This window comes from Sciurus vulgaris, assembly GCF_902686455.1.
Source record: "Sciurus vulgaris genome assembly, chromosome: 6".
Lineage (NCBI taxonomy): Eukaryota > Metazoa > Chordata > Mammalia > Rodentia > Sciuridae > Sciurus > Sciurus vulgaris.
This window is the reverse complement of record NC_136466.1, coordinates 21,936,685-21,946,161: the sequence shown is the minus strand read 5'-3', so window position 1 is coordinate 21,946,161 and position 9,477 is coordinate 21,936,685.

Sequence of the window (9,477 nt, the reverse complement as noted above, 5' to 3'; positions counted from 1 at the left end):
AAGGTGGGGTGCATGCTAGATTCTGTGCAGGGTTATTGAGTTGAAATAAAGTGTTGATAAGATGCCTTGGTAGCAAGATGCAGGTTTGCAGTTTAAGAGAAAGGTCAGCTTTAGAAATGTAGATTAAGGAAGTGCCCAGAATATAGGGGCCTGCCTGACAGTGTAGGACAGACAAAATCTTGAGCTGAAAATGTGCCCACCTGGACCTCAAGGACATTCACACTGGGGTGTTTGAGGAACCATGTGGATGAGCCAAGGGAGGGGGCTGTGAAGAGATGATGGGGAGGTCACCTCAGTGGGACACTTGCTGACTCCTCCTTTGGCTATCAGCCTTTCACTGCCCTCTGCACCCACTTTAGGACAGTGGCTAGGACTGACTGGTGTGTTCAACAAGCTTTTGTTGAATGAGTGCAATCAAAGAGAGATTTTCTAGAAGCGCAGGATCCATAGCCTCCCATCTTGAAACAAGGCTGGAAGGAATGAGGGAGATTTTCATTGGGAAAAAATGGTTCTGAATTTGGAGATAAGGAAATTAGCAGTGGCTTTATATAATATGCGGTTTATAGACTCGTCACCTCCCACTGAGATGGTGGGAAACTATAAAATGCAGATGATAAAAGTTCGCTGGGTTAGTGTGAAGAGTCAGGGGTTAGTTAAATACCTGGCTCAGTCCCTGGCACAGAGTGAAATGCTCATTCAGTAATTCATTCAACTCATATTTATTGAGTGTTTACTTGGGTCCAGTATCGTTCTCATATCGGCAGACAGAACAATGAACGAGACAAAGTTGGTCTCTGCTTTCATCGACCTTATATTCAGCACGGGAAGAGGACGGGTAAAAATAAACGCCACCTGGGTGGCAGGTGTTATGCAGAAATTAAAGGATGGTGATTTGATAGCGTTTTAGGATGGCAGCTTGAGGCAGGTTGGACGGGAAAGGCCGTGGAGAACAAGAGGAGCCGAGTTGACCATTGCTGTGGTTATTCTCCTTTTCTTTCTAATTTTAGGTTCTGCCCCTTCCACGTCAGCTGTTCACCTTCCTTACACACCATCTCATCCCATCACTTCACATTCCGGCCCCAAACCCTTCCGTGCCTCCCAAGTGACTTTGCAAATAGTTATCTCCACGCAGACAGTCGAAAAGTGTGGCTCCCACTTTGAAAGCAGGCTTGCACTCTGCATGGTGCTGTAGAAAAGGCATCCTTGCCCGAGGCAAAGGCATTTACACCTTCCAGGGAGATACCGTGATTAGAGAAGGCAGGCACAGTGGAGGGGGTAGAGAGGAGGCTAACTGGAACTTAATCTATTAAAAGAGGAAAGGTCTTTGAAAAGTGAATTAATGATATTTATAGCTGCATCAGGTATGTAGCTGGTGAAATCTTGCTGATAATGAGGCCAGGGTTGAATTCCCATATGGACTAGAGAGCATTATGTGGAGAAACTACGCTGTGCTATTCACTGACTGGCTATGAGACTGCAGCAAACATATAACCTCTCTGAACCTCAGTTCCAGAGTCTAAACTAGGGACATGCATCTCTTCCTCCTGCCTCATAGGATTGTGACAAGGGACAAATGCAAATGAATAATAATGTGCTTTATAAAATCATGCATTTTAAGTATGGTCTATTATTGCTTGACAATGTCAGAATTATTTTTACAGTGTTATTATATTAATGGTCAAAGTGACTCCACTCTTGCAGTATGTCAACTGGCTGTCTCTCAAAATGAAGCCCCGCTCTCCTGCTTGGTCTGCAGCGTATCAGCTGTCTATCTCTAGCAGTGGAGATTCAACCACACTGTGAATGATGCCTTATATATCAATAGCTTTTCAATAGGCCCATTATATTGATCCTGAGTCAGGAAGATTATTTTTCATAGCATGAGCAACAACTTATGTTCTCAAGTGCCAAAGTTTGGGCCTGTTTTATGTCTAGTTCTAACTAAATCTTTTCCTAATTACATTAGGTATGTTTTACCCTCAGTTGCACCATTTATAGCCACTACTAGCATAGATTTCCTGTCTCTTCTTCATGAATGAACAAGTCTTTAGGTTAATCACCTCTGAATGTTGTCTTTTTGCCTGATCTCTAGAGAACTTGAAATTAGGTAATTTAGCACCCAGTATCCTGTGATGACAACTACATGGCAAATGTACCTCCACCCCAATTCCTTGGTCATCACAGCACTGCTTGCTGACTACCTTTGCTGTGTCTGATATGTCACTGCTGTTATGTAATGCAATCACAGGTCACAGGTGGAGCATTTGAATGGACTTGGTGTGAATTCAGGTACACTGTTTAGGTAAAATACACACAGGATTATGAACAAGCAGATAAGACAAGGATGCAAAACATTTAATTAATGATCTCTGTATTGATTACAAGTTGAAATAATATTTTGGATATATTGGGTTAAATAAAATGCTGTTAAAATTAATTTTGCCTCTCTTTTAACTTCTTTTTTTAAAAATACTTTTTATTAGTTGTTGATGGATCTTTATTTTATTTACTTATTTATACACAGTGCTGAGCATCAAACCTAGCACATGCTAGGCAAGTGCTCTACCCCTGAGCCACAACCCCAGTCAATTTTTTAACCTCTTTTTTTTCAAAAAGCGACTACCAGAAAATGTGAAATTCTATTATGTGCCTCCCATTTGTGGTTCATTGTAGTTCTGCTGGGCACGGCTGCCTCCAAATTCTTCTGAAGAGAGACTTCTAGGTAGTCAGTACCAACAAACACGAAAAAAACAAAAAACAGAAGTGGGAGGGGTGTACACATTTTGACTTCTCTATCTTAGAAGGAGAAAAACAAAAACCTTACAGTTAATCTAGTTTAGTGTTTTTCAAACAAGTCTGTACTTTAGAAAGTTCTGGGATCTTACATGATAAAATGATAAATTTCTAAGATCTATCCCTGAGATGCTGCCGCATTCCATAGGTCTGGGATGGGACCTTAGATTGTGTTTTTAATAAGCAGCCCAGGGCTTTATGATTGTGGCCAGGGTTGAGAGAACTCCTGAGCGAGGACTCTTTTGCATTTCAATGAAGGGACTTTCCTGAGGTGACAAGTTGTTATTGGCAGAGCAAGGAGCAGAGCACATGTTCCTCCTGGATTATATTTTGCAGTACAGATCCCTAGAGTATTTTGTACTACTTCCACCCAAGAGACTTAGCAGAGCTTGGGGTGGAATGTTCTCTAGCTGCATCTCAGCAGGCAGACACAGTGTGCTTCCTTATTTGGAGAAAGTGGTGGGTGGGGGCGGTTTGGCTCAGCAGCCCCCTCTGCTGTCAACAATCCTGTAGCTCAGCCTAGCAGAGCCTGCCCAGGAAAGGAGCCGGGAGCAAAACCAACACAGCAGACAGCGGGTGAAGTAGGACAGGGAACCCATTTGCTCTCTGAAAGTGGTCAGAAGGAAACATCACAGATGAAGACCCTTAGAGACAGAGGAGCTGGGGAGGTCACTTGCCTGACTGCCTGCTGGTCCGAAGAAAGAAATTTGGAGAAATCAGTTCATTTCCCTGGCCTCAGTTTCTCCATCTGAACAAGGGGGATAATGACACTCTCTGTCTCCCCTCCTCACTGGAGGTTATTGAAGTCCTCTAATAGATAGCGTTAACAATGTTTTTGTCTGGAGACACACTGCTAGTTAGTGACAGAAGCAGATGTCGAGCCCTGGTCTCCTAACTGAGATGTATCATACAATTTCAACTAACAGAGGAGAAGTACGTTCAGTTGCTTCTAGAGGGGCAGGGGTCGAGAGAGCTTAAAAGGGAGGTTGAAGCTGGTCTCTTACCTAGATGAGCTTATAATTCATTCATTCACTTAGTCAGTTTGCTTTTCTCAAGAACCTTTGACTTGGTTGAAATTGTCCAAGAGGTGATAGACTAGATGTAGTTCTCATTATGTCTATTATTCTTGCTATGTTTCCCTATTTCCTTTGACAGAAATGTTTTTAACTGGCTCTTTCAGTGCACAAGTACCAAGTCTAGGTGAAAAAACATTAGTGGCTATATGTTGGGACATAGCTATATGTTGGTAGCAGTCCTAGGCATATCCCATGTACTAAATCTTCAGAGTCCAGAAGTAGAACTGAGAGATTTAGAGCATCTCCCCGGGTAACAGCTGTTGGGGTTCAATATCGACTGATCCCCAGAAAGTCAAAGTGCACACATGGCAATGCAAGTCACACAACGAGGTTTTATTGCAAGCTCGAGTTTGGACCGCAACCAGCCTATCAGACCACTACCATGGCTGAGTGGAGAGTGGCCCCGAGGGATGAGAAAGCACTCTACTTAAGAAATTTCTGATTGAAAATATCAGGGGTTTTTCAAGATGGCGGCCTAGAGGGTGGCTGCATTACGTGTTGCTCCAGAACTCAGGATTCAAGAGAGGAGATATTGAGACGCTTGGGACCAACTCAAAGTAGCCGGGTGACTCTCACCCCCTGGGGGGGCATCCCGGATGGGACGGGGGTCCCGGAACGCAGGAAACTTTGTGAAGTAGAACTGCCGGCGAGACGCCCCTCCCCCCGCTGGAGCGCCATAGAGGAGGCCGCTGGGCACAGCGCTGGGACTCGGAGCAGCCACTGGGGCTCCGGCGGCTGCCCGGGGGAGGAGTGGCGGTGAGAACTGTGTGGACTCAGGACACCGGGGCCTGCCCTGAGGAGGAGGAGAGGAGCGTGGCCACTTGGATTCGGAGAGACTGCGCCAGAGCTGCAGGCGGTTGCCAGAGGAGAAGCCGCGCGGCGAGCTGTTTGGAATCAGAACGACGCTTCTGAACCCCGGGGCCTGCCCTGAGGACGAGGAGGAAGAGGAGCAGCCGCTTGGATTCGGGCGACTATACGGGAACTACAGGCGGTTGCCAGAGAAGGGGCTGCGTGACGAGCTGTTTGGACTCTGACCACTTCTGAACCCCGGGGCTTGCCCGGAGGAGTAGGAGAAGGAGGAGAAGGAGCGCGGCGGGTCCTTTGGACTCGCAGTGACTGCATTAGCGCTCCAGGCGGCGGCTCAGAGGAGAAGGCGAGTGGTGAGTTGTTTGGTCTTAAAGTGACAGCTCCTGAACACAGGGGGGCTGCCTGGAGGAGAAGCGTGGTGGGACGCTTGGTCTTGAGGGGCCACACCAGAGCTCCGGGCGGTGCCCAGAGGACCCGTGCAGTGGGTCACGTGGATTCAGAGCCACTCAGAGGGACTGCTCCTGAACACCCAGGGGGTTATCTGGAGAAGGAGGAGGAACGGGGAGGGTCACTTCGACTCGGAGTGATTGATTGCCCCGGGCTATGGGTGGTTGGTGGGAGGAGGAGGCACGAAGTGAGTTTCTTGGACTCCTAGTGACCGCACCGGCATACTGGGCGGCTGTCTGGAGGAAGAGGCCTGTGGCGGGTCTCTGGGACTCAGAGCGATTGTTCGGGGCCACAGGTGGCTGCTCAGAAGAGGGGCCACGCAGCCAGGCGATTAGGTGCAGAACAGGGTCCCAGGATCTAGGAGGCTTCTGGGTGGAAGAGCCGCACAGAGACAGGCTTAGGGCGGAGCGAAGGTTCCAGGCCTATGGGCAAATTCTCTGAGGAGGGGCAGCCTAAGGAGATTCATCTGCGAAGGGTGAGGCTCCCAGGCCCAAGAGGTAGGGCCGGGCCCCTGGAAACTTTGCAGAGGAAGGCAGCCCAGCCCAGGCAGTAGCTGTAAATTGAGGGGAACCTCTAGGAGGAAACTGACCAGCGAGACCTCCCCACTGGGTGAGTCTTCCCTGCCTGGTGAGGTTTCCCCACAAGGACGGTAAAACCAGAGACTCAGGCCCAAACAGGCCTTGCCTCAGCCCGCAGCCTAGGTCCCCTTTGGATGACCATTGGTCAACAAGTGGAAGCAACTTCTGCCCACTAGCAGGGAATATACCCCACCTGAAGGCCACCACTCCTAGAGAGGCAGCTTCCTTGTGGAGCACCGCATTATCAACCTCCTCCAAGACTTCAGCCTACTGAAGGCTAAGAGGGGATATATATAGAAATCTTCAGGGTCATTGTAAATCAACAGAGGAAATCTGCAATATCTCAGCGGTCCACTGATATCTGAACAACATGAGAAAACAAGGAAAGAAAATGCTGCAAACAAATCTAGATGTTACATCAATAAAACCCAATGACAGCATGGCAGAAGAAATGACAGAAAAGGAGTTCAGAATGTACATAATTAAAATGATCAGAGAAGCAAACGAGGAGATGAAAGAGCAAATGCAAGCATTGAATGATGAGATGAAAGAGCAAATGCAAGCATTGATTGATCGCACCAATCGACAGTTAAAAGAGCAAATACAGGAAGCAAAAGATCATTTCAATAAAGAGTTAGAGATATTGAAAAAAAACCAAACAGAAATCCTTGGCATGAAGGAAACAATAAACCAAATTAAGAACTCCATAGAAAGCATATCCAATAGGATAGAACACCTGGAAGACAGAACCTCAGACATTGAAGACAAAATATTTAACCTTGAAAACAAAGCTGAACAAACAGAGAAGATGGTAAGAAATCATGAACAGAATCTACAAGAACTATGGGATATCATGAAAAGGCCAAATTTAAGAATTATTGGGATTGAGGAAGGCCTAGAGAAACAAGCCAAAGGAATGAACAACCTATTCAATGAAATAATATCAGAAAATTTCCCAAATCTGAAGAATGAAATGGAAAATCAAGTTCAAGAGGCTTACAGGACTCCAAATACACAAAATTACAACAGACCCACACCAAGGCACATTATAATGAAAATACCTAACATACAAAATAAAGACAGAATTTTAAAGGCTGTGAGAGAAAAGAACCAAATTACATTCAGGGGGAAACCAATACGCATATCAGCAGATTTTTCAATCCAGACCCTAAAAGCTAGAAGGTCCTGGAACAACATTTTTCAAGCCCTGAAAGAAAATGGATGCCAACCAAGAATCTTATACCCAGCAAAACTTACCTTCAAATTTGACGATGAAATAAAATCCTTCCACGATAAACAAAAGCTAAAAGAATTTACAAAAAGAAAGCCAGCATTACAGAACATTCTCAACAAAATATTCCATGAGGAAGAGATGAAAAACAAAGAAGCAAATCAGCAAAGGGAGGAATTATCCTAAAGGAATTGTCAAATAAAGGAGGAAACAAGTTGTGTCAAACAAATAAATAAACAAAATTTTAAAAATGAACCAAATGACCGGGAAACCAAATCATTTCTCTATAATAACCCTGAATGTTAATGGCCTGAATTCATCAATCAAAAGACATAGACTGGCAGACTGGATTAAAAAGAAAGATCCAACAATATGTTGCCTGCAAGAGACTCACCTCATAGAAAAAGATACCCATAGACTAAAGGTGAAAGGATGGGGAAAAACATACCATGCACATGGACTCAGCAAAAAAGCTGGAGTATCCATCCTCATTTCCAATAATGTGGACTTCAAGTCAAAGTTAGTCAGAAGGGATAAAGAAGGTCATTTCATACTGCTTAAGGGAAGCATAAATCAGCAAGATATAACAATCATAAACATCTATGCCCCAAACAGTGGCTCATCTATGTATGTCAAACAAATCCTTCTCAATTTCAGAAACCAAATAGACCACAACACAATAATACTAGGTGATTTTAACACGCCGCTCTCACCACTGGACAGATCTTCCAGACAAAAATTGAGCAAAGAAACCATAGATCTCAACAACACAATCAATAATTTAGACTTAACGGACATTTATAGAATATTCCATCCAACCAAGAGTGAATACACTTTCTTCTCAGCAGCACATGGATCCTTCTCTAAAATAGACCATATATTATGCCACAAAGCTAATGTTAGCAAATACAAGAAGATAGAGACACTAGCATGTATTCTATTAGATCATAATGGATTGAAGTTAGAAATAAATGAAAGAGTAAAACACAGAAACTATTCCAACATCTGGAGATTAAACAATATGCTATTATATGATGAATGGATAACAGAAGATATTAGGAAGGAAATTAAAAAATTCTTAGAGGTAAATGAGAACAAAGAAACATCATATCAAAATCTCTGGGACACTATGAAAGCAGTACTTAGAGGGAAATTTATTTCATGGAGCGCATTTAATAAAAGAAGTAAAACTCAACAAATAAACAACCTAACACTACAGCTCAAAGCCTTAGAAAAAGAAGAACAGAACAGCACCAAAAGTAGTAGAAGACAGGAAATAGTTAAACTCAGAGCTGAAATCAATGAAATTGAAACAAAAGAAACAATACAAAAAATTGACAAAATAAATAGTTGGTTCTTCGAAAAAATAAACAAAATTGATAAACCTTTAGCCACACTAACAAAGAGAAGACGAGAGAAAACCCAAATCACTAATGAACAAGGAAATATCACAACAGACAGGATGGAAATACAAAACATAATTAGAAGCTATTTTGAAAATCTATACTCCAACAAAATAGAAAATTTCGAAGACATCAACAGGTTTCTAGAGACATATGAATTGCCTAAACTGAATGAGGAGGACATAAACAATTTAAATAGACCAATTTCAAGTACTGAAATAGAAGAAGTCATCAAAAGCCTACCAACAAAGAAAAGTCCGGGACCAGATGGGTTCTCAGCCGAGTTCTACAAAACCTTTAAGGAAGAGCTCATTCCAATACTTCTCAAAGTATTCCATAAAATAGAAGAGGAGGGAACCCTCCCAAACTCATTCTATGAAGCCAATATCACACTGATACCTAAACCAGACAGAGACTCATCAAGGAAAGAAAATTTCAGACCAATATCCTTAATGAACATCGACGCAAAAATTCTCAACAAAATTTTAGCAAATCGCATACAAAAACATATTAAAAAGATAGTGCACCATGATCAAGTGGGTTTCATCCCAGGGATGCAAGGTTGGTTCAACATCAGGAAATCAATAAACGTAATTCACCATATTAATAGACTTAAAGTCAAGAATCACATGATTATTTCAATAGATGCAGAAAAAGCATTTGATAAAATACAGCACCCCTTCATGCTCAAAACACTAGAAAAAATAGGGATAGTGGGAACATTCCTTAATATTGTAAAGGCCATTTAGGCTAAGCCCATGGCTAATATCATTCTAAATGGTGAAAAACTGAAAGCATTCCCCCTAAAAACTGGAACAAGGCAGGGATGCCCTCTTTCACCACTTCTATTCAACATCGTTCTTGAGACTCTGGCCAGAGCAATTAGACAAACCAAAGAAATTAAAGGGATACGAATTGGAAAAGAAGAACTCAAACTATCCCTGTTCGCTGATGACATGATTATATATTTAGAGGAACCTGGAAATTCCACCAGAAAACTCTTAGAAATCATAAGTGATTTCAGTAAAGTAGCAGGTTACAAGATCAATGCCCATAAATCCAACGCATTTTTATACATAAGTGATGAATCTTCAGAAAGAGAAATTAGGAAAACTACCCCATTCACAATAGCCTCGAAAAAA